Genomic DNA, 20,002 nt, shown 5'->3' with positions numbered 1-20,002 from the left:
ATGTATTTTGGTCTGCACAGACAGAAAGTGAAGCCCAAACTGGTTTGCACCCACAAGTGCAAGTGACTTGATGAGGCCTGACAAGTACTGGTTAATTTCAAACTACTACAAATTAAAACAACAAAACATCTTTTACAAAATAAACCCAAGCTGTGTGTGAAAATGTTGGGTAGAAGATGGTCTGGGGTGTGGCACTGTATGCAAAAGCATAATGGTACCTTTATTGTTGGATGCACTGGTGCCATGTAAAGGGTCAAGAGTTAGCTGGTGAAAAAGTAGATACTATATGCACAAAAGTTTTGGGACACCAGCTTTTTTGAACAATGCTGTGAAGATTTGATTGCATTCAGTGACAAGCGTATTAGTGAGGTCCGGATGTTGAATGATCACCTCATGCCCTACTCCTCAACTCATCCCAAAAGTATTGATAGAGCACCATCATAACAGAGAACCTCTGTTTGGGCCTCTGTTTGGGAGTCCACTCTCTGCAAGAACAGAGAACACTGCTCCTGTTTACTCTTTTTAAAATAGGTGTTACAGGATCTTTGAGAAATTCTGTAGAATAACCACTTTTGGTTCCATCAAAGGTTCTTTCCACACACTTCTCTTTAACAAAACAGGTTCTTTATGGAACCAATAATGGTGTTTCTATGGCCTCATTTAAAGAAACCTTTGTAACACCATATTTGTAAAGAGTACATCCGACCTCCACATCAGCAAATCGCCCTTTCAGCACATGTAAAAAATGCACAATAGAGGATAGAGAGGCTCATTGAGGGACGAGCAGGGTAGACAGACATCCCAGCGGTGACCAGTGAGAGTGGTAACATTCAGAAGGTCGTTGCCCACCACTACGCAATAGAGGGTAAAAAATCCTCTGTAATTCATTATCAGTTGAAGTGAAGATACAAACGCAGCGGTACTGAACTTTGAACCTCTAGGGGGTGCGCTAGCCAGGTTTAAAACTGCAAAACTATAGTTTTAAAAGTGTAGGGTAGGGTGACGTGTAGGTTATTGGTTAATATAGGCTGCAATGTGACTCTTTTATTCATCATCTACTGTAAGCAGTGATGTTGCATTGTTTGCTCGCTTGCCTCTTCTCCACTGCAGTCTACAGGGGACTAGAAGGCATAGCTGAGCTTGTGATGAAATGTCTGCTGGAGCCTCACCTGGCGCCTGATCATCATAATGCACTCCTGCGCCTGCTGACGGGCTGCAGCATCAGCGGCTGAGAGGCTGACTCGGCCTCACATGCTGTTCTGCACAATCTGCTAGTCGAGCATGGGAATCAACAGGAAAACCTAGTGATTAGCATAATGGCAGAGAAATTACTCTTGGCTTGGTTAAATTGCTCGGAATAGAGAGGAAAATAAAAGACAAACATACTTCATCAGGATGCAAAGAGGCAGACTGGATTATGAAATGTGTCCGTACATGGTGTCTGAAGAATGGCGCACAAATTAGAGGTTTGTCTAGTGTTCTCTCACAATGAGAAAGCGCCAGACTTAGTAGAACTGCTCAGGGTGTTTTTTGAGTAGGAATGCTCACTTGCTAATGAATAATAGCTCTAATATAAGGTTCTAGTACTAGGTTCTAGGTTTAGAGGTGGCCTTGGGGAGGTGCAAGAGGATGCCTCCACTCTGTAAAAAGAAAAAGATACAATAATTTACCACTTTTAAAAAATGAACATTGCCTCTTTGTAGTACTGTCCTGTCTGCAACCCATCTTTTTAACCACCAGAACATGGACTGCTGAATAAAGCCTGTCTTTATTAGATTGGCCAACCTGATTTGTTCAATTCAAAGTGAAGCATAATTAGACCAATAGATCTTAAATCTTAAAACGCCTGTCAATAGGCATAGTGCCAATTTGTTCATGTTGATCTGCTATCCTATTCTATTGGCAGTACTGCTCTTTTGGGACTAGACAATGCATTTGCACATCTGTGTCAGTAGTGGGTGCGACTTGAAGTAGCTGAATGCATTCATTGGAAGGGGTGTCCACAAACATTTGGGCATATAGTGTGTTCATCTGCATCTGAAAATCCCAACAGCGGGGTTTGAAAAGAGGCATAGCTGTTAATAAAATGGGTCCAGTGTTCCAGTCATTGTAATGAATGCACATAGTAGTAGTATACTCTGGAATCCATAATCTAATACCTTATCTAATATGTTACATAACAGGTATACTTTGTGTGTGGCATGGAAAAAGAATTTGATTGGAGTTCGTTCGAGGGGTAGTCACCTTTTATTATGCTGGACAGGCCTGGACTGGAGTGTTTTTAGTTTTATGTTTGGTTTGGTTTTGGATGGAAGGTTTGGTACAGAAGGATGGAAGAAAATAGATATTAGTCATCTCATGCCCGCCCGAGGCTTTCCCCAACCTGGGAGTTCCAATTACCACTGAGCCACTGAGCTGCTATGGCTGTCAGGGGGGCTCCGTTTAGTCTCTCATGTCTGGGCAGCAGGGGGTCAGGGAAAATGTGCTGACCAGCTGGAAGTGCTGGGCCAGGTTGTCTCTGTGCTTATGCCTCACATCCTGGAAGTAGGAAATAAGGAAAGTGCTTCCTTTCTTTATTAAGAGTTAATACACTGTTGTTGCCATCACACAAAAACCTTGTTTCTCCAAAATGTTGACTTTACAGGAAAAGGACAAAACCTTCATAACTTTCAATGGAAGTCAATGTAAACATTTAATCCACAAAAATATTTAATCCAAGTCATTTTGGAGCTTTTCTATTGGTCCGTTAATCATGAAACATCCATACAATACAAGGCACAACTGTCAGATTCACATTATGCCAAATAGTGAAAAGCTCATAACAGCTAATGATTTAGTGAGAGTTTTCAGTAGAGAATATTTAAAGAACTCTCCATATTAAATATAATAAAACAGATTGTTTTGAGATTGTAGTTTCTCATTTTAATAGTAGAAAAAACAGAACTGCTACAGTACTAAGTTTTCCACATTAATAAGTAAAACGGCCCAATCTCATTCCTTTAGGACATGTTGGAAGCTTGTCATGTAGGTCATTCCTGTAGTCTCGTCCTGAGATGGACATTGTCCGCCCTCTTGTTGTGAGTGTGGCTCATTTCCCTGATCTCTCGCCAGTGTCTCTTTCACACGCTCGCCTAGTGACAGACCTTTTGCCTGGCCACAATCTGGCTGTCCTTTTTTTGGCCCAAGTGTGCACTTTTCCATTGAGAGGAGATCAGCCTATCATTGCTGACCATCTGTGGACCTGTGGAGAGACTTTAGATATCCTCCACCAGTGACCCATCTAAAAAGTTACCCTCAGGGTTTGGGTTGATCTGAACGTGAGTTGAGATGTTTAGCTCAGCTTCATAATTAGCCTGGTTGGGATTTAGGTTTCCTGTGAAAAAAATGACTAAATAAATAAATGAACTAAAGAGTTCTTTTTAATCATACTTTGGAGTGACGTTTAATTTTGGATCTTTTAAAAAAACATTTTGTAAATGAGAAGTATGAGTATGAGAGAGAGTCATGATTTGGGGGGGGGGGGTGCAGAGAATGCATTTATTGGGTATTTTCACTTGGTATGTGATGTATAAATAGTAAGCATATGACTTTGGTCAGGGTGAAAAATGCTGAGATGTGGTTTTACAAACCTATCTACCACCCTGTTATTTTGCCTTCGAATTAAGCACACTGAGTTGCCTTTTATGGTGGGCTCGTGAGAATGTGAAAATGTAATTTATAATTAAGTTAAATTATTTCTTTTAAATAGTGGTTTTATGGCACTGTGACAGATCACAGTAGCCACATAGCATAGCATAGCATATCTCAGCCTTGCCTAGCATAGCCTAGGACAGTAAGAGACACTCTAGCCTCTTTGGGTGCGGGTTGGCTAGCTGAAGAGATTGTAGCCAGTTGGCTAGACTAGCTTTAAGCCTAGCAACTGCTTGCTTCACCAGCTTCCATGCAGTGACATGGTCCCGCGGCTTCCTGTGGTCCTTCTTAGCTGCTGCCCTGGCTTCTCCACAGTACGGTCCCCAGCTTAGTTTCACTCAGTGGAAAATTCTGATAGACCTGTTTTAGCTAACTGCTTTCCACCACACTCCATCCACCTGATCTTGTGCTTGTCTGAGAGTGTGGGGGGATAAGGAATTTGGTGACTTTTGGCTCCATGATGACTTGGGATACTTCTTTTTACACTTACTTCCACTGAAAGTTCAGAAGTTTTTTTTCCTCTTGATGTCTTTCCTGCAGAGCTGGTCATAGGTGCATGGCACCCACGGCACCCACGGTACCCCCTAAAACTGTGTCCATTTAGAGACTTTTTTTGAGCAACCAAAAGTTGTTCCTCTCTGCCGTCATGCACACCCTTTTTGGCCCGTAGGTTCTGCTCCTCATCCATGAGGTTTCTCCATATTCCAGGATCTTCTGCTGAGTGGTTTTTGGCTAGCCTTCAAGCACAAAGTAAGGAGAAGAGCCCCTCTAGGCAAGGCTTCTTTGTGTTTTCTTAGCAGTGTCTTTGTAGCAAAAGGACAGCCAGCTACCCAAACCATTTTTGACAGGGCATGGGGAGTGGTGAGGGGTAAAAGACAGGGTCATGCTGTGGCCCACTGCAGCCCATTGTGCCTCCTTCAGCGTGGGAACCACAGCGATCTGTCACTACTCATGAAAGAGAGGTGGCCGAAACACAAGCTAGCTTCGCTACCCCCTGCCTCCACAAACACCCCCCAATGGCTTCCCTCAAAATTTTTTCCTGGTATTAATAATAAAGCGAGTCAATCGGTGCCTTTGGCTTTATTGGGGATGTTCCAGGGTAAATGACCATGAATGAACTAACGGCGTTCATAGAGAGAAATAATTGCTAGACGTCCAGATTGGAGTTCATGAATTGCGTAAAGGCTTTGGAGAAATTGGATAACGTTTTTTTGAAAAGGTCTTCCGACAGTCCTGCTGCTGGCCTGTTTCTCTGCCTTTCATGCTGAACTATTGTACAGTACTTTTCCATGCAAAAGAGCTGTCCTCCCTTGTAAACAGGACCGTTTCAGTGCTTGTCTGTCATCTCAGATCGGGTCAGTTAAGCACGCACTGTTGCCTGTAAATTATTAAGATTGATTCTTAGAGCAACAGCAGTTCAAAACCGAGAACGTTCATCTTTTCAGCACGGTGCCAGATTCCTTTGTCTGCCTTGGATATATTAAGAACAAGCATATTGTCTTTTACAAGCATGCCCTGGAGGGAGGGAAAGTGTGACAGGATTTCCATGTCGCAGCATCCCTGGAGCAGCTTGAGGTTAAGTGCTTTATTCAGGAGCACAACAGCAGTGTAGATGTGAAGACAGGGAGGTTAGAACCTATGGCCCTGTGGTTCAAAGCAAATTTGAACCAGAGCTGCAAGGTGGCACTGCAAGTAAATTATATTGTTAGCTTGTATGAACACACCTGTACATATCAATGCAATTTAGTGGTTTCTTTGACTGATGAAAGCAAAGCAATGAGTTAAAAAAAAATTTAGCAAAACTTTGATGATCAAGCTGAACAAGAACTTATGATTAATTTATTTGTATAGTGCATTTGACATCACAGCACCCCAGTAAATCTCCTAAATATCCAATACTTCTGAATTATGGATAAAAAGGTAACTACCACCACATGACTGTTACTCTGCTCAGGTATACTGATAGTCATAGTGTAATATAGTTATATGATCACCGTAATGATGGCAAGAATAATGACAGTAATGGTGATGGTTAATGGTGGTAATAATGATAATAGTAGCAAATAGAGTCCATGGAAACTTGAAAATAATTGGTAGTGGAGGTTGAGGTTGGGCAGCTAGTTCAAGGCAGTAGCAGGAGGATGGGCAACTAGGAGGGGCAACAGGGGAGCCTTTTATCCTTTTATAATCGTTGATTGACTGAACATCTTTCAAACTATGGATCGATTGCACAATTCCATATATCACCTTTGTGTGCACAGGTTTTGGAAAATGGTGGATAACCTGTTTATTATGTTGCTGTTTTTGACAATATTTTTTGTTTTTGACACCAATAGGCTCATGTTGTACTATTATGTCACTTTGATAGACCACAGACATCCAGACGGTGGTTCTTGGATGTGTGGAATCTGTAGCTTCTCATCACAGTTACAAAGCTTGAACCAAAGGATGATGTAACACAAAGAAGCAATAACACCATATAACCCACAGTGTTGGGAGTGGCTAGCTTTAATGGAAGCTGTGGAATGCATTATGCCTCACTTGGAATGAACTTCACTGTTGTTTTTAGGAAGACCAGAGATCAGTACTCTGGACCACTCCTGGACCCAAAACCAGCGTTCATACTCCAAACTGTATTAAAGACCCAAAGTCTTGGACCAGAGTCCTGAGAAAAGCTCAAGTGTGAAAACATCCTTGACTTTTGATTGACACCTCACTGGGGTAAATTTCCAGCCACATGTCAAAAGATATGGATTTGTGGTCTGGGTTTTTACAGTGCAGTAATAGTAAGAAGTAAAATTCCATGCTGTGTCTGAGGGCAGTGCTGTCCTATGGCTATCAGATATATATTTCCCTTCTTTCCCTTCTGCTTCTACTTGTCCTGCAGTTTTCAACATATCAGCGCTGTTCCAACTCCAGATTGTTTGTTCAGGTTCTGCGATTTGGGCTTTTTGATCTGACGTTTCCAGGTAGCAACAGAATTTTGACATAATATTTTTATTCTTAGAAATGAATGGGGTGCAAAAGTTTCATATTTACAATGATACAGATGCACTAGTACACCCCAAACAACCACATAGAGTACACAGCACAGCAACCACCTGGAATACTATACCAACCAACTAGCAACACCAAAGCAACCACCTAGTAACACCATCGTAAACATCTAGACAGTAGTATCCATTTTGCAACATAATAGCAAAAACCTGTGATACAAAAGCAGTGGTTGGTGTGGCGCAACAGATGAAACCACTAGCTGCCAGTGAGCTACCACACCATGTGGGAGATCAGGGTTCGATTCCCAGTCTGGGTGACAGTATGCTGTGGTACACCAATAAGAGTCCCTGGGCAAGACTCATAACACTACATTGGCCCACCTGTGTAATACAAGTCACCTTGTAAGTCGTTCTGGATAAGAGCGTCAGCTAAATGCCGTAAATGTAAATGTAAAAGCAACCACCTTATACTATACCAACTACCTAGCAACAGCGTAGCAACCACCTTGTAACACCATAGTAAACATCTAGACAGTAGTATCCATTTAGCAGCATAATAGCAAAAACCTGAGATACAAAAGCAACCACCTGGATTACTATACCAACCAACTAGCAACACCATAGCAACCACCTAGTAACACCATAGTAAACATCTAGACAGTAGTATCCATCTAGCAACATAATAGCAACCACCTGAAATACCATAGCAACCACCTAGCAAAAACCTTCACCCTACATAGGCACCCTTTAGACTGTGCAGACATTCTGCCTACCATCTGGAAATGCACTTTTCATTTGTATTGCTTTTTTTTTATTTGGTGGATGGAGGGGGTAACACCATAAAATTTAAATGTCACATTTGACTGAAATACTCATTCCCATAGATGAGTTGAATCAGATGCTAGACTGTGCTGGACAGCAGCCCTCCAGGAACCGAACAAAAGAAGCCTGATGTACAGCACTGTACAAAGTACCTATATTTAGGTGAAACTGTGCTGGAAGCTAGCTGTCTTTAGCTTGTAAGGCTAGGCATACTTTGACAGTTTCACACCTAAGTTTCTCTCCGTGTCTGAAACCGAACTTTTCACCCTTTGACGGTCCGCTCATTGAGTGACCCGGGTCTAATTTAATCTGCCACCTCGACGAATTTCTCACCAAAAGCTGTCATGGAGGTATGAATAGCACCTAACTGAAAGATGAGTGGGAGGAAAAAGTTTGGTGAAAGTGCAGTAGCTCTGAATTCATCACTCCTCGTTGGACAGGAAGACCTCCTCAGTTCGAAGTATTTCTCAGTAGCATGTGTATGAGGAAAAACCTGAATGGGAGCAGCACAGAAAGAACAGGCCATAGCGCAGGGTGACTCTGCAGGTTAATGAACATTTTAATATCACTGACAGAAGGTGGTCTGACAGTGACCCCTTACTTTAAGCTGGGGAAAATGAGGAAATTCTGCCTCCCTCTATTATCTGTCCCTCAGCTTTGAAGGAATCTGGGCAATTTCACCTTCCGTACTCAGCTTAGATCGCATGCACGTACTAACTGTACATGCAAACATGATATCTTAGCAAGTGAAATCATCTTAAATGAAAGACTAGACACCCATATTTACTATTTGTGTTACTATTTGGCCTCTGCCTTTAAACCATTCATGCAATGAACCACACAAATACACACTAGCAAGGTGGGCAGCCATCGCTCCAGCGGCCAGGGAGCAGGGAGAGTGAAGGGCCTTGCTCAAAGACCCAACAGTGGCAGCTTGCCGAGCCCTGTCATTAATTGCCAGTGCTAACCACTGAGCCACCACTACCACCCTAGTGAGAATAGCGGATATTTCTCATTGTTGTTTTAAAAAAATGTGTTATTCTACTTATTTCCAGCTTATTTTTACTTGCTTTAAGTCATTTTACCTGCTGAAAGTTTCTTATTCCAATTGCTTTTGTCAAGAAATACTGCGTTAACCAAGCAAAATGATCTGTCATAGGAATACAACCATTTTAGTAGATATAATAACTTAAAACAAGTAAAAAAAAAAGGTTGAAATAAGTGAATTCATCTTTTTTATGATTTCTACAGTGATCCCATGTGTAATAGTAGATATTTAGACTAAATTTAAAAGGATTTCACTTGCTAAGATGATCATTTTTTGCAGTGTTGTTCCACGTGCCCCTATAATTCAAGGCAGGCTGGGAAAAGTAAAACAAGAAACTGTCTTTTATTGCAAGACTAAGCAATGGAAACAGTTCCATTAGTAAAGAGAATGTATTTGTTGACTGTTTATTGTGGAGGTTTTGTCACATTCTTGTCTTTATTGTGTTCGCACAACAACCACAAGCGACAGTTTAATGTGAAATATCTCCATCAGTGCAAACTAAAGGCTGAGGGGAGGAAGGGAGGAACAAAACATTATAAAATCATTTTGTTATCCATGACCTTGATCTACATCTCTTTGCAGGGCCTTATGTAAGACTTAGTGAAGAAGAGTCCAAGGTTAAGAACACTCTGTGCTCTGTCTTTGAGGGTTTTGGGGGTGGGATATGGGACTTTCAGAGACTATGTTCATTGGAACTAGCACAAGCTGTGCTTCCTGTGAGTAGCACTGGGTAAGGTTGTCATGATGTTGGAATTGTGATTTTGATACCACCAATAAGTAGTGCTCAAGATTAAAGTGACTTTGGCTGAAAAATCGCCAACTACCCAACCCACTGGTTAGTACTCTCCTATCACATGAAATGCTCCCAATTGCTCCAGATTGTTTGATCTGATTGAGCAATTTGTGTTTGTGTAAATCTTTTTGATTGGATATTCACCCTTTTAATTTCACCCTTCCTGTGTATCTGTATCATGATGATCTAGATATACAAGTAACACCTAACCAACCACCTGGGATACCACAGAAACCACTTGGCCCCACCCTAACAACCACCTGAGACACCATAGCAACTACCTGGGATACCATAACAAATGCTTTGCAACTTTTAGCTAAACCCTAACAACCACTTTAGCAGCATTATAGCAGCTACCTTGTATGCCACCTGAAATGATTCCACTGTGCTATTCTGACATGGATCCCGTACTTCCTCAGTGTTTTTCTTATGGTTGAGTCATGAACATTGCCGTAGCTGATGCAAGGAAGGCCTGCAGTTTTTTAGATCTTGTTCTTGGGTTCTTTGTGACTTCTTGCTCTTGGAGATTTTGGAGACATCCACTCTGGAAGGCCGACTCCTGTTCCAAACTCTCTCCATTTGAACAGTATGGCAGATTAGAGTTCAGTGGAGCCCTAATCGGCATTCGTCAGCCTTTTTGAATGTGGTCTTCAGGAATCTCTCTCTTCTCTGTGGCATGATTTGCCTGACTGGACAACCTGTGAGCTGCCAAGTTCATTCTGACTTAAATGCCCAAACTTAGAATTAGAGTGGACAAGTCTGGCCTAAATCAAGGTTGGTCATTAACTGAGGCACTCACACTGGTTACTGATCACTGAGCCTAATGAACTCTTTAATTTGGTTGATTTTCTGAGGAATGAAACCTTCTCTCAGCACCTGAAGATTGCAAAATTGATGTCTTACAAACTGAGGACATGAGAACTTCCAAACTCTTGTGTCAGTTCTAATGCCAGGCTCCATTTATATGTGATTACAGTCCACTATAAATTAAATTCTAGTGAATAATGAGTGTAATGGGAGCGCTTTACCACGGGACTTCATATGTGTGTTTTCTCTTAAAACTTTCATACGCTAAAAGATACTCAGTATGGAATGAAAATGATTTGTGCCACATTGGTGCCCGTGTCTTCCAAGAGCAATTATGATATTGCACAGCTTTGTATCGTTGTGCCAGATACACACAATAGGAGCGGGACTGCGTGCAGATGACACTTTTAGTGCCTAATCAGATTGATTATGATCCATTAGCGTGATCGCAGCAGTTGCCCGTGTGGCACACAGAGTCTTCACAAGATGTCTGTGGAATATTAACTCAGCAATGTGTTGAGGTAATAGGTCACAGCAGGAGTTTAGCACCATGAGCTTGTTAACATTGCTATTTTCTTTTCACTTCATAAGAATTCTTTCCCCCCTCCCAAACGCACACAAGGTGCTGTGATAATTGTAACATGGTGTTTTATGGAGATTTCAACACCAAGATCATGTGGCGAGGTACAGGTGCGTAAAACAATGGCTTTATAAAAACCAGCGCTAGTGAATTTTAAACCAGAGAGAGCTCGGCCTGAAACAAAAGATTAAAAAAGCCAGAGGCCTTTATTCAGAACACAGCCCAGTGGATCAGTTTTAGTTCAGCGCATCCTTTCAGAAAATGACCTTCAGAAAGAAAGCATGCCATCTTACTACAAAGGCTTGGTTTTGAATATCCGTTAGGCAAGGATTTGGTGACACCACTTGAACTGTTCGATTTAAATATCAGCAAAGCTGGCAACCTGTGAACTGTCTGGGCTGAAATGCTAAATACGTGGTGGTTTACTCTGTTCAACATTCAGGATATGTTGTGCATTCCGAATAGGACTTTTTTATTGTTATGATGTTATGATGTTAAGTTATAAGACAAAGGTACAAAAAATGTACAAGACAAACTCCTAGCTAGTTTAGTTATGCATGGATGAAAGACACTGTATGTCCAAATATTTGTGGACACCCCTTATAAGGAATACATTCAGCTACTTTAAGTTGCACCCATTGCTGACAGTTCACTCCAACAAAGGCAGGATAAACACTCTTTAATACCCTTGAAGAAACAATGAATGAGCAGGTGTCTCAATACTTTTGTCCATTTAGTGTATGTTCAAAAGTTGAAATAAACAAACAAAAAGAAAATTGTTCTTACTGCTCTTACATGATCAGTGTGTGTTTGAGTTTGTGCTGAATATAAGCATATGTAGCACTTTGGGATCAATGTTTTTTAGGTAGGTAAAAAAACAAACATTTTAAGGCCCTACCAAGTATTTGGCTGCAAACCCAAACCCCGGTCCCCTTAAATGGAAAACTGAATCTTCCATTCTTTTTTTAAATGTTGAAATAGTTGAAAATGTTCTGCTTACATTCTGTCCATTTATTCGATATTGTCACTATCAAGCACAAACCTTGTATCTCCATCTTTTATAGTTCTTTTTAGGTTTTGACTTCATTTGAATCTGGCAGTTGTTCATTACAGCGTGTCTTTTCATGATGAATGGACCAACAAAAATGCTCAGTTTGACCCTCCGTTTAAGCTTACTGTCCAACTTGCTGCGATGTTAAGATAAAACAGTGTTGCAGTAGCACATTTACTCGTTAATTAATGAGTGTTTTACTGTCAGCATGATGCACATTGCCTTTGCACTTTCCCTCATTTACATGTGCTGTTAATTAATGAATTAATTAAGTAACAAAGAGCTTATTAAACACACTGTGTTGCAAAGAATTATACAGTTTCTGGTAGAGTATGGATTTAATTATTTTTCTTCTAGGTTTAGACACATGCTTGCTGTCACATGCCGGCCTTGATGCCTGTGTACATACTCGACTAATTAACTGATATACTTAAAATGCTAACTTTGGATCCTTCTGTTTGAATTGAGCATCATGGCAAACATAACTGAGACACAACTTTATATATATTTACATTTACATTTACATTTATGGCATTTAGCAGACGCTCTTATCCAGAGCGACTTACAAGGTTACTCGTATTACAGAGGTGGCCCAGTGTAGTGTTAGGAGTCTTGCCCAGGGACTCTTATTGGTGTAGCGCAGCATAACCACCCAGACCGGGAATCGAACCCTGGTCTCCCACATGGTGTTGTTGTAACTCAATGGCAGGTGGTGGTGTTATCTGTTGCGCCACACCAACCACATATATATATATATATATATATATATATATATAACATAGAGTACAGGCCAGGTTGATGTAAGACCTCTGGAATTTTGGAAATGTAAGTGTTGTTTAAAAAAATATAGAAAATATCAATATATCGATCATTTGCATGTCAATGATTGAGGCCTTGTTCTGATTTCATCAATATTCTATCACTTTAGGAGTGCAGCTTAGTATCCGTAGGACATCCAAGGAGCACTCCAACACAACTTTTTAAATGCTTTATCGATGTTCAGCCAGGAAAAAGGCAATTTAGAAAGAAAAAAAGCATCTTTTCACAACTGTCATCCCATGTGCCTGAAAGTTTATCTCCCCCGCTGTTGTAAATCAGGCGTCTAATGGCTGGGATAAGAAGCCCGAGAGAAGATACAGTTAGCATCTGTGCCTGGCGTGGGAATAAAGAGGCGCTTTTTATAGCGCCGTGTGATGAGTTAATCATACGCTCTCACATGTCCACTCCAGCACTCCTCGTGGCTACGTCTCTCAAAGTGAATAAAAAAAAGGCCTTCAGCTTGAAAAGGGCACCTGGGACACTTCTTTTGATGATAATGACAGCATCTCTTCAGCTTTTTTTCCCCCTTGTTTCTTCCATCTTTCCTCGTGTGCCAGCTTATTGGGGCTGTGAAAAAAAGAGAGAAGAACCATCTGTGTCGGTTCTTTCTGGAGTTAGACTAGCGTTACGCTGAAGTGTGCTGGATCGCTCTTTCTCAACTTTGGCGGCTAGATAAGGCCTCTCTTGTGGACTTGCCAGCTGGACTAGAAGAACTTGACAATGACTTTTGAAATTGTGAGCCACTAGCCACTGCAAGGAGAAGCTGGAGATTGAGGAAGGGAGGGAGTTAGTGCGTGTTTACTGCTGAACCCACGTTACGCTTACTCTTGCTGTGAATGCATGGGTAGAGGAGGATCAAATTCCATCAAATGCTAAGCACCAATTACAAGAAACAGAGATGATGCTGGCCTGTCACGATCAAGGTTTCGGCGTATATCATGGTAAAGTGTATTGATTAGGGCTGTCATATTATTTAGATACTTAATTGTAATTAATCACATTATTTTGTGCAGGTTACTGTGATTAATTATTTGTCTTATTTGCTCAAATCTGACCTTTAAAAATGTTTGGACAAAAGTATTGGGACAGTATTGCTCATTCATTGTTTCTTCTGAAATCAAGGGTAGTGGGAAAAAAAAGTTTAACCTGCTTATCCTTCGTTGCTGCAATTGTCTCTACTGTCCAGGGAAGGCTTCTACTAGACTTTGGAGCATTGCTGTGAGGATTCGATTGCATTTACCATCCCACCTCATCCCCAACTCCCAAATGCATTCCACCTCTACCATCATCCCAGAGAACACATGCTGGGGGGCTTTATATCTCTTTAACCCACACCTGGCATTAGGCATGATGCCAATAGGGTCATGTTTATCTGTTTCAGAAAGTCGTATTCTATTGGAAGTACATTTCTACAGGGACTAGACAAGCTGGGTTTGTGCAATGAGTGCAGCTTAAAGTGACTAAATGCATTCATTAAAAGGGGTGTTCACAAATATTTGGACCTATAGTATAGCTGATTGGTCAGAATTCCAGTGTTATTTTCTGGAATATCATCAACAGAAATTCATCACAAACTTCATACTCAGCCAAGTTCACAGCATGGCAATGTACTGAAAAAGTGCCAGGCCCTGAGATTGCAGCATTGTCAGCTGAGGTGAGGTGGAAACAGAAACACAGTAGGTAGGCTGGTGATCATGCTAGGCTAAAGGCTAACCTCGAGACCAGCTGAAGATAAATTAGGTCAGGAGGAAAATAGCATGTATTGTGGTCTTTCATAATCAATCAGTCTTGTACTCTTATGGATGCTGATTCTTCTGTGGTGTCATCTCAGAGGTGTGAAGAACCACAGTCTGTGGATGTACTGTGGACACTTGCAGGATCTAATTAAATATTCGAAATGCCATCCTCATTTCTTTTCTCGCGTAAAGGTCTCTGGATGCCCTGCATTTTTGTCAGGTTTGCTTTGAAGATCTTTTGCAATTACTGCATTTTCCTGCATTTAGAAGCAACTGGTATTTAAAGTAGTAAATAAGATAGTGGCTAGACTTACATATCCAAATATGCTCTATACCAGTGCTATGATTTATTTATGATAATTTGGTTATGATAGACTTTTTTTTATATTTTCAGATTTTGGTAGTTCTGTCTAGGATTGAGTACTTTAAGGATACCGAATCGGTACAACCGAGTACCAATTCACATCAAAATTATCGGTACCAAAGTTCAATCCGAGCATAACACACAGTCAGGGTAGTGTGCGTCCCTTTCGGTTTCAGTAGTCCATCGCATTTTCTAATAGAGCCATTACAGGAATGCAACAACCATCTATCGCTCCTCTGTAGAACCCACGCTGTTCAGTCTCCCAGAGCATGACAGTTAGGATGTGAAATTGTTGTTTACAATTACACACATTACATTACATTACAATTGTTGGAAGTAAAACTTTGAAATTATGAACGTGTAGTAATAAAATCGGATCTCATCTAAGTGTTGTAGGTGACAAGTGTAAACAAAATCTGGTCAAAGTAGGTCCGGATACGATCCGGATACAAAAATGCATGTTAATGCCAGGTGTAAACTGGCCCCTAGATTTTGGGAAGTTTATCACGTGCTACCTCAGAGACAGACATAACAGCTTGCTTACTCTACACCCTGGTAACAGACATGAGGTTTTAGGGAAGTTGGGTACTGGTACTATATTCCAGGAACAGTGAACAGTACCCAACCCTAGTTCTGCCTCTACACTTGCTTTAGTGTATCCACATCCTAAATTGGCTGCATGTTGCAAAATCTTAAAATGAAACCCTAGACATATATTGGCACAGCAAAGTTGTGGTAGGCTTCACAATTCTTCATCAAAAGGACTTAAACAGGTGTGAAAAGCTTGTAATGGCTTCTATAGAAGTTCTGCCGTTATTGAATGGCCATCTGTCACTTTCTGACTGAGACAGGCGCAGGAAGTCCTATTGCTTCTGTATTTGTTTATTTCTGTCGGTTTTAATCAGCAGAGCCCATGTGTTCCTCAGTAGGAAGTGTGTGTACAGGTCTATGGGTGTGAGGGAATTTTGCAATACACACCGCAACATGAGCACCAAGAGGCATTTGAAATCGCAAGGTGCGAGGCTCGCCGTTTACAGGGGGCGCTTGCCAAGTTTGGGTAAATACTCCTTTCATGTTAACCAGGTGTTGCTCCCTTTCACATGCAAATGAGAGCAAGTGAATTTACAGACCGTGTTTTTTAGTGCACCTTTGGATGCTCCAACCCTACTGCAGACTGACTGTCAGCACGCTATATGAATGGTTAAGTGAGTTCTAGAAGGCGCAGGGTCATTACGTTAATGATGCATTGTTTGGTGAAATGATGGTTCAGCTTAAGTCTATTTAGTCAAGCCATATTTAGTATGAAAAGCTTGTTTCTTTAGTGCACACTGGAGCTATGAGGCCAGTGTAGGAAACACTGGGTCATTGCCCTCTCCAAAACTAAGGTGAGGAGGCAATGCCAGTGAAACTGCTAGAGCAGTCTGAAAACTGCAGCAGCAGTGAAAGTGCATTTAACAGGAACTAACATCTTTAGACATTAAGCTGCAGAAACACGTTTCTGCTTTGCACACATTTAACTCACTAGAATTTTTCTGGTTTAACACTCTGAATGCAGACAGGGAAAATAAATGAAACTAAATGTATTCATTCTGATGTTGGATAGCCGGAAACCTACACACAGGAGGTCACATGCAGTAAGAGAAGGGGTAGACGCATGGCGCGTCACTGAAAAACAGTTTAAGGCCATGTTCTGACCATTATAAAATACTTCAGAGCAGATGATTTAATTGTACATGTGCAGTACAACAGATTTGTTCTCTTCACATGTATCAGCTGGAAAGCTGGGTTCACAACACATGGTCAGTCATTCAATAGTGGCCCTGGAAGGTCCATAATGCCTTAAGCCAGCTTAGCAGACATGGGTATTGAGCCCACAACCCTGTGATCAATACCTCAGCGTTCTGTCCACTGCGCCACCACTAAATCTTACTAGTTATTAATAAGTGCTTCACTAATAAATTACTTATCAGAGTTTCCCATACCCTCTGATGGACTGGCGCCATTTTTGCCTTGTGCCCAATGATTTCGGGTAGGCCCTGGAAATACTGTGACCCTACACAGGTAAAAGTGGATAATAAGATGGATGGATGGATTTCAGAGTTTTCCTCTGCCGTTGAGGCTTAGAAAGTGCCTTTTATAGCCAAGAAGATGGCAAATAATGAGGTAGATAAACTACAGTAAAAATAGGACCAATTCTTATGCTTGCCCATTTTTCCTGCTTTTAACAACACATCACCCTCAAGAACTCAAGACTGCACTGCTTTCCCACTTCACATGTCATCAGTGCTAATATTATGGCTGATCGGTGTATATTCTGGTGGTGGTGTGATTTTGTAGATGCAGACATAGATTTGTTCATCTTTTCCCACAGTCTCTGTCTTATTGCCCAACTGTTATATTCGAGCTGCTGTATATCCCTCACTGCTGTGCTATTATTTTCCTGACCATGAGTGAGATAGCACGGTGATCTCATGTTCCTCAACACTAGAATTTTCTCCAAGTTCACTCTTCCGTTTAGCACAGTGTTTTAGTGCTGCTGCCTCCCAAGCTCATTGAGGAAGAAGGCAGAAGTGGATGTCTCCTTTCTGCACTTTGCTAGGCAATCGATGAAGCTGGTAACCAACCGTTTTCCTGCCAACTCTTGTCAGGCACAAAGAAAATGCGCTCTGTCTCTATCAGTGAGGTACAATTAAGACCTTTGGTTGCTTGACCTCCAAGTCTCCCTGAGAGAACAGAAACGGGTTCAGACTAAACTTTATTTCTTCTATTTGTGATTTTTTTTTAATAGGCTACAGTTTCAGAGTTTCTGCAGTTCAGCTATTGTGCATCCTTGTTACAATGATGTTGGACAACGCACGTTGTCCTTTTGTTAATTGCAGTTCACCTGTGCTACTTCACAATGCCTTTATTACTTGTGTGATCTAATCTATGCAATGATAAATGTTTGATTTTTGTGCAAAGAGGCATGAGGTGATCATAGAGGGAGTCTCTGAAATGGGAAGCATCACTAAGCTTTTAAATCGCTGAGCTGATTTTCAATGCATGGCTTTTCTGCATGCTCCTCTAGTTAACTAATGACCTTTCTCAAGCTGCAACTTCAAAGCCAGCCTGAACGCTGGGTTAAGAGTGGTTCACTCTTTCACGGCCAGGTGATGTCTAAAAATAATTAGCACAGTATTTCCTTGTCAGTCGGCTACTGGTTAGTTTAATGTTCTGTACTGCTGTACTAGCTTATGTAGCTTTTAGGATGAACTGATTTAATAAAGATATTTAATGAAAAGCACAACAGATTTCGAGGTCAGGGTGACTTTAAATTACACATATATATAAAAAAACATTGCAATAGTGTCCTTGCTGAAGAAACATCAGACTGCGGGAGTGAGCAGCAAATTTCCAAATCCAAGTTCATGTGCTTTACTTATTAAAAATTTTATTTTTCTATCATTAGAGCAGAGAGGCACCTTCACCTTTGAGGAATCTTCAAGAAAAGGTTTTTAGAAGAAAAAGTTCATTGAAGGTTCCTAAAAACACCTTGAGAGGTTCCTTCACAGTTTCAAATGGAAGAACCTTCAAAAGGTCCCCAAGGATGCTTTTATCAGTGTGTTTAATGACTGTTGTCACTATGAGCACAGCAAGAAGAATTCTGTGGTGTGATTTAGAGAACTGGAGTAAGACACATCATTCCAAAAGAAAAAAGGAAGGAGCTTTGAAACAGATGCCCCCGGCTTCAGACATCACAGCTGCCTCTTGATGCAGTGTCATACATTATGTAACACAATCTGGTCCGAAAGCAAGTTTAGGTGTGTCGGAACCTCAAGAAAACAAAACGTTAAAGCTTACTGGGAGGCCAAATCCCCACCACATCAGGAGCTGGAACCTGTGGCTTCTATTGTTTGCTAAACCCTGAAGGTTGATTTGTTCGGTAATATCATTTTTCCTCTGAAATAGCTTCTGAACTTCTAATGAATAGTTGGTTTTTGATTGCAAGGTTTGCATTTGAATCATCTGAGAGGGCTTGGCGGCTAATGGCGCTGTGGTCAGAGGAACATGAGAAAGGATGACGCATTTTCGGCGCCTTTGTTCTTTTATGCTAATCAGTGTTCCAGCTGATTTGCAGCCTTTTAGGGGGCGTCCCTCTGGAGAATAACACTGATCCAGCCCCTCACAGTGATGCTTGACTCTTCCCCCTTTATTGCAATTTATTAAAATATTAATGTCGGTGCATTCAAAGGAAATCAAACTCAGCAAAGGCGTGATGTGACAGGAAGCCCTGATCGTCGTGTTAACACCCAATCAGAAATAATCAGCATTGTCTCAATGCGTATCGCTTCCATTTAATGCAAATTGAACGCGGTGTACAATTCTAACCCCTCTAAATTTCTGATTTGCATTCCCAGCCGAACTCATTAAGCCCTGATTCAATGCTCCCGCGCGCACCCCCACACCCGTGGCAGAGGGCTGTGGTGAGGCTCCCTTTGAAAAGTACTAAACAAACAATGCTTTTACCGTGATTCCATGCCCAGGCATGCTCTTCACCCAAGGGAGAAAGAGTGATAGATATTGAAGCCACTAGAAGAAGCAGCAGCCAAAGGCAAAATGCCTGGCAGCTCGAGCTGTCTGCCAAGCAGATCGCCTTGGATTGTTCGAGACGGTCGTGATCAAAGCCAACTTTGGTTTCTTAAGGATTTCGCCAGTGTTTCCATCGAAGCCTCCTTCAACTCGCTGCATGTGCGCCCAGCAAGGCCGGATTTCATATAAAAGAAAAGTGACTGGGAAAAACACTATGTGGTGAAAGAAAGAGTATGAGGGAAGGGAGCAAGATGTGGAGATTAGAACAGTGTAGCCCCTACGGAGATCAGTGAATCAGTTCTGCTCAATTGAGGGAGAACTGTGCCGTCTCTGTGTGCAAGCGTTTGGGGCCTAGCTTGAAGCCATAGACGTGATTTTCACAAACGGCATCCGGCAGCAGCACAGAGCGCCCTAGCTGAGCGCCCATAGCTGAAGAAGAGGTCTGTCATTGCTGCTTATATTCTGCTCTTCAAGCTTTTTGGCTAAACTTGATTGGGTTGAAGTATTGTTTATTGTCGGAGGCCTCTTGGACCTTGCTTTCCATTGGCATGACTTGTACGAGAGTTCTTTAACTGCATTCCTGAGTCTGTTTATCTCTCAACTGTCATAACTGTGCATGTTTGTCTCAGCCTCTTTTACAAACAGATGTCCTGCGAAGACCATCTTAACGCTGTGAAAGATTTATGTTGCATGATGTGAGTTTGTGACTTTGTATTCTTGCAGTGCA

The 20,002-nt window shown here is 41.5% G+C and overlaps 1 protein-coding gene across 1 annotated transcript in view; it reads left to right on the top strand.

Annotated features, from left to right (window-relative positions):
- The window catches only part of galt (galactose-1-phosphate uridylyltransferase), a 118,684-nt gene that overhangs the window by 40,859 nt on the left and 57,823 nt on the right, over positions 1 to 20,002 (top strand). The window lies entirely within an intron of this gene.

Source organism: Salminus brasiliensis, chromosome 16 (genome assembly GCF_030463535.1).
Source record: "Salminus brasiliensis chromosome 16, fSalBra1.hap2, whole genome shotgun sequence".
In the NCBI taxonomy this organism is placed as follows: domain Eukaryota; kingdom Metazoa; phylum Chordata; class Actinopteri; order Characiformes; family Bryconidae; genus Salminus; species Salminus brasiliensis.
Note: the sequence above shows the minus strand (reverse complement) of the source record. Positions and strands in the feature narration are given on the sequence as shown.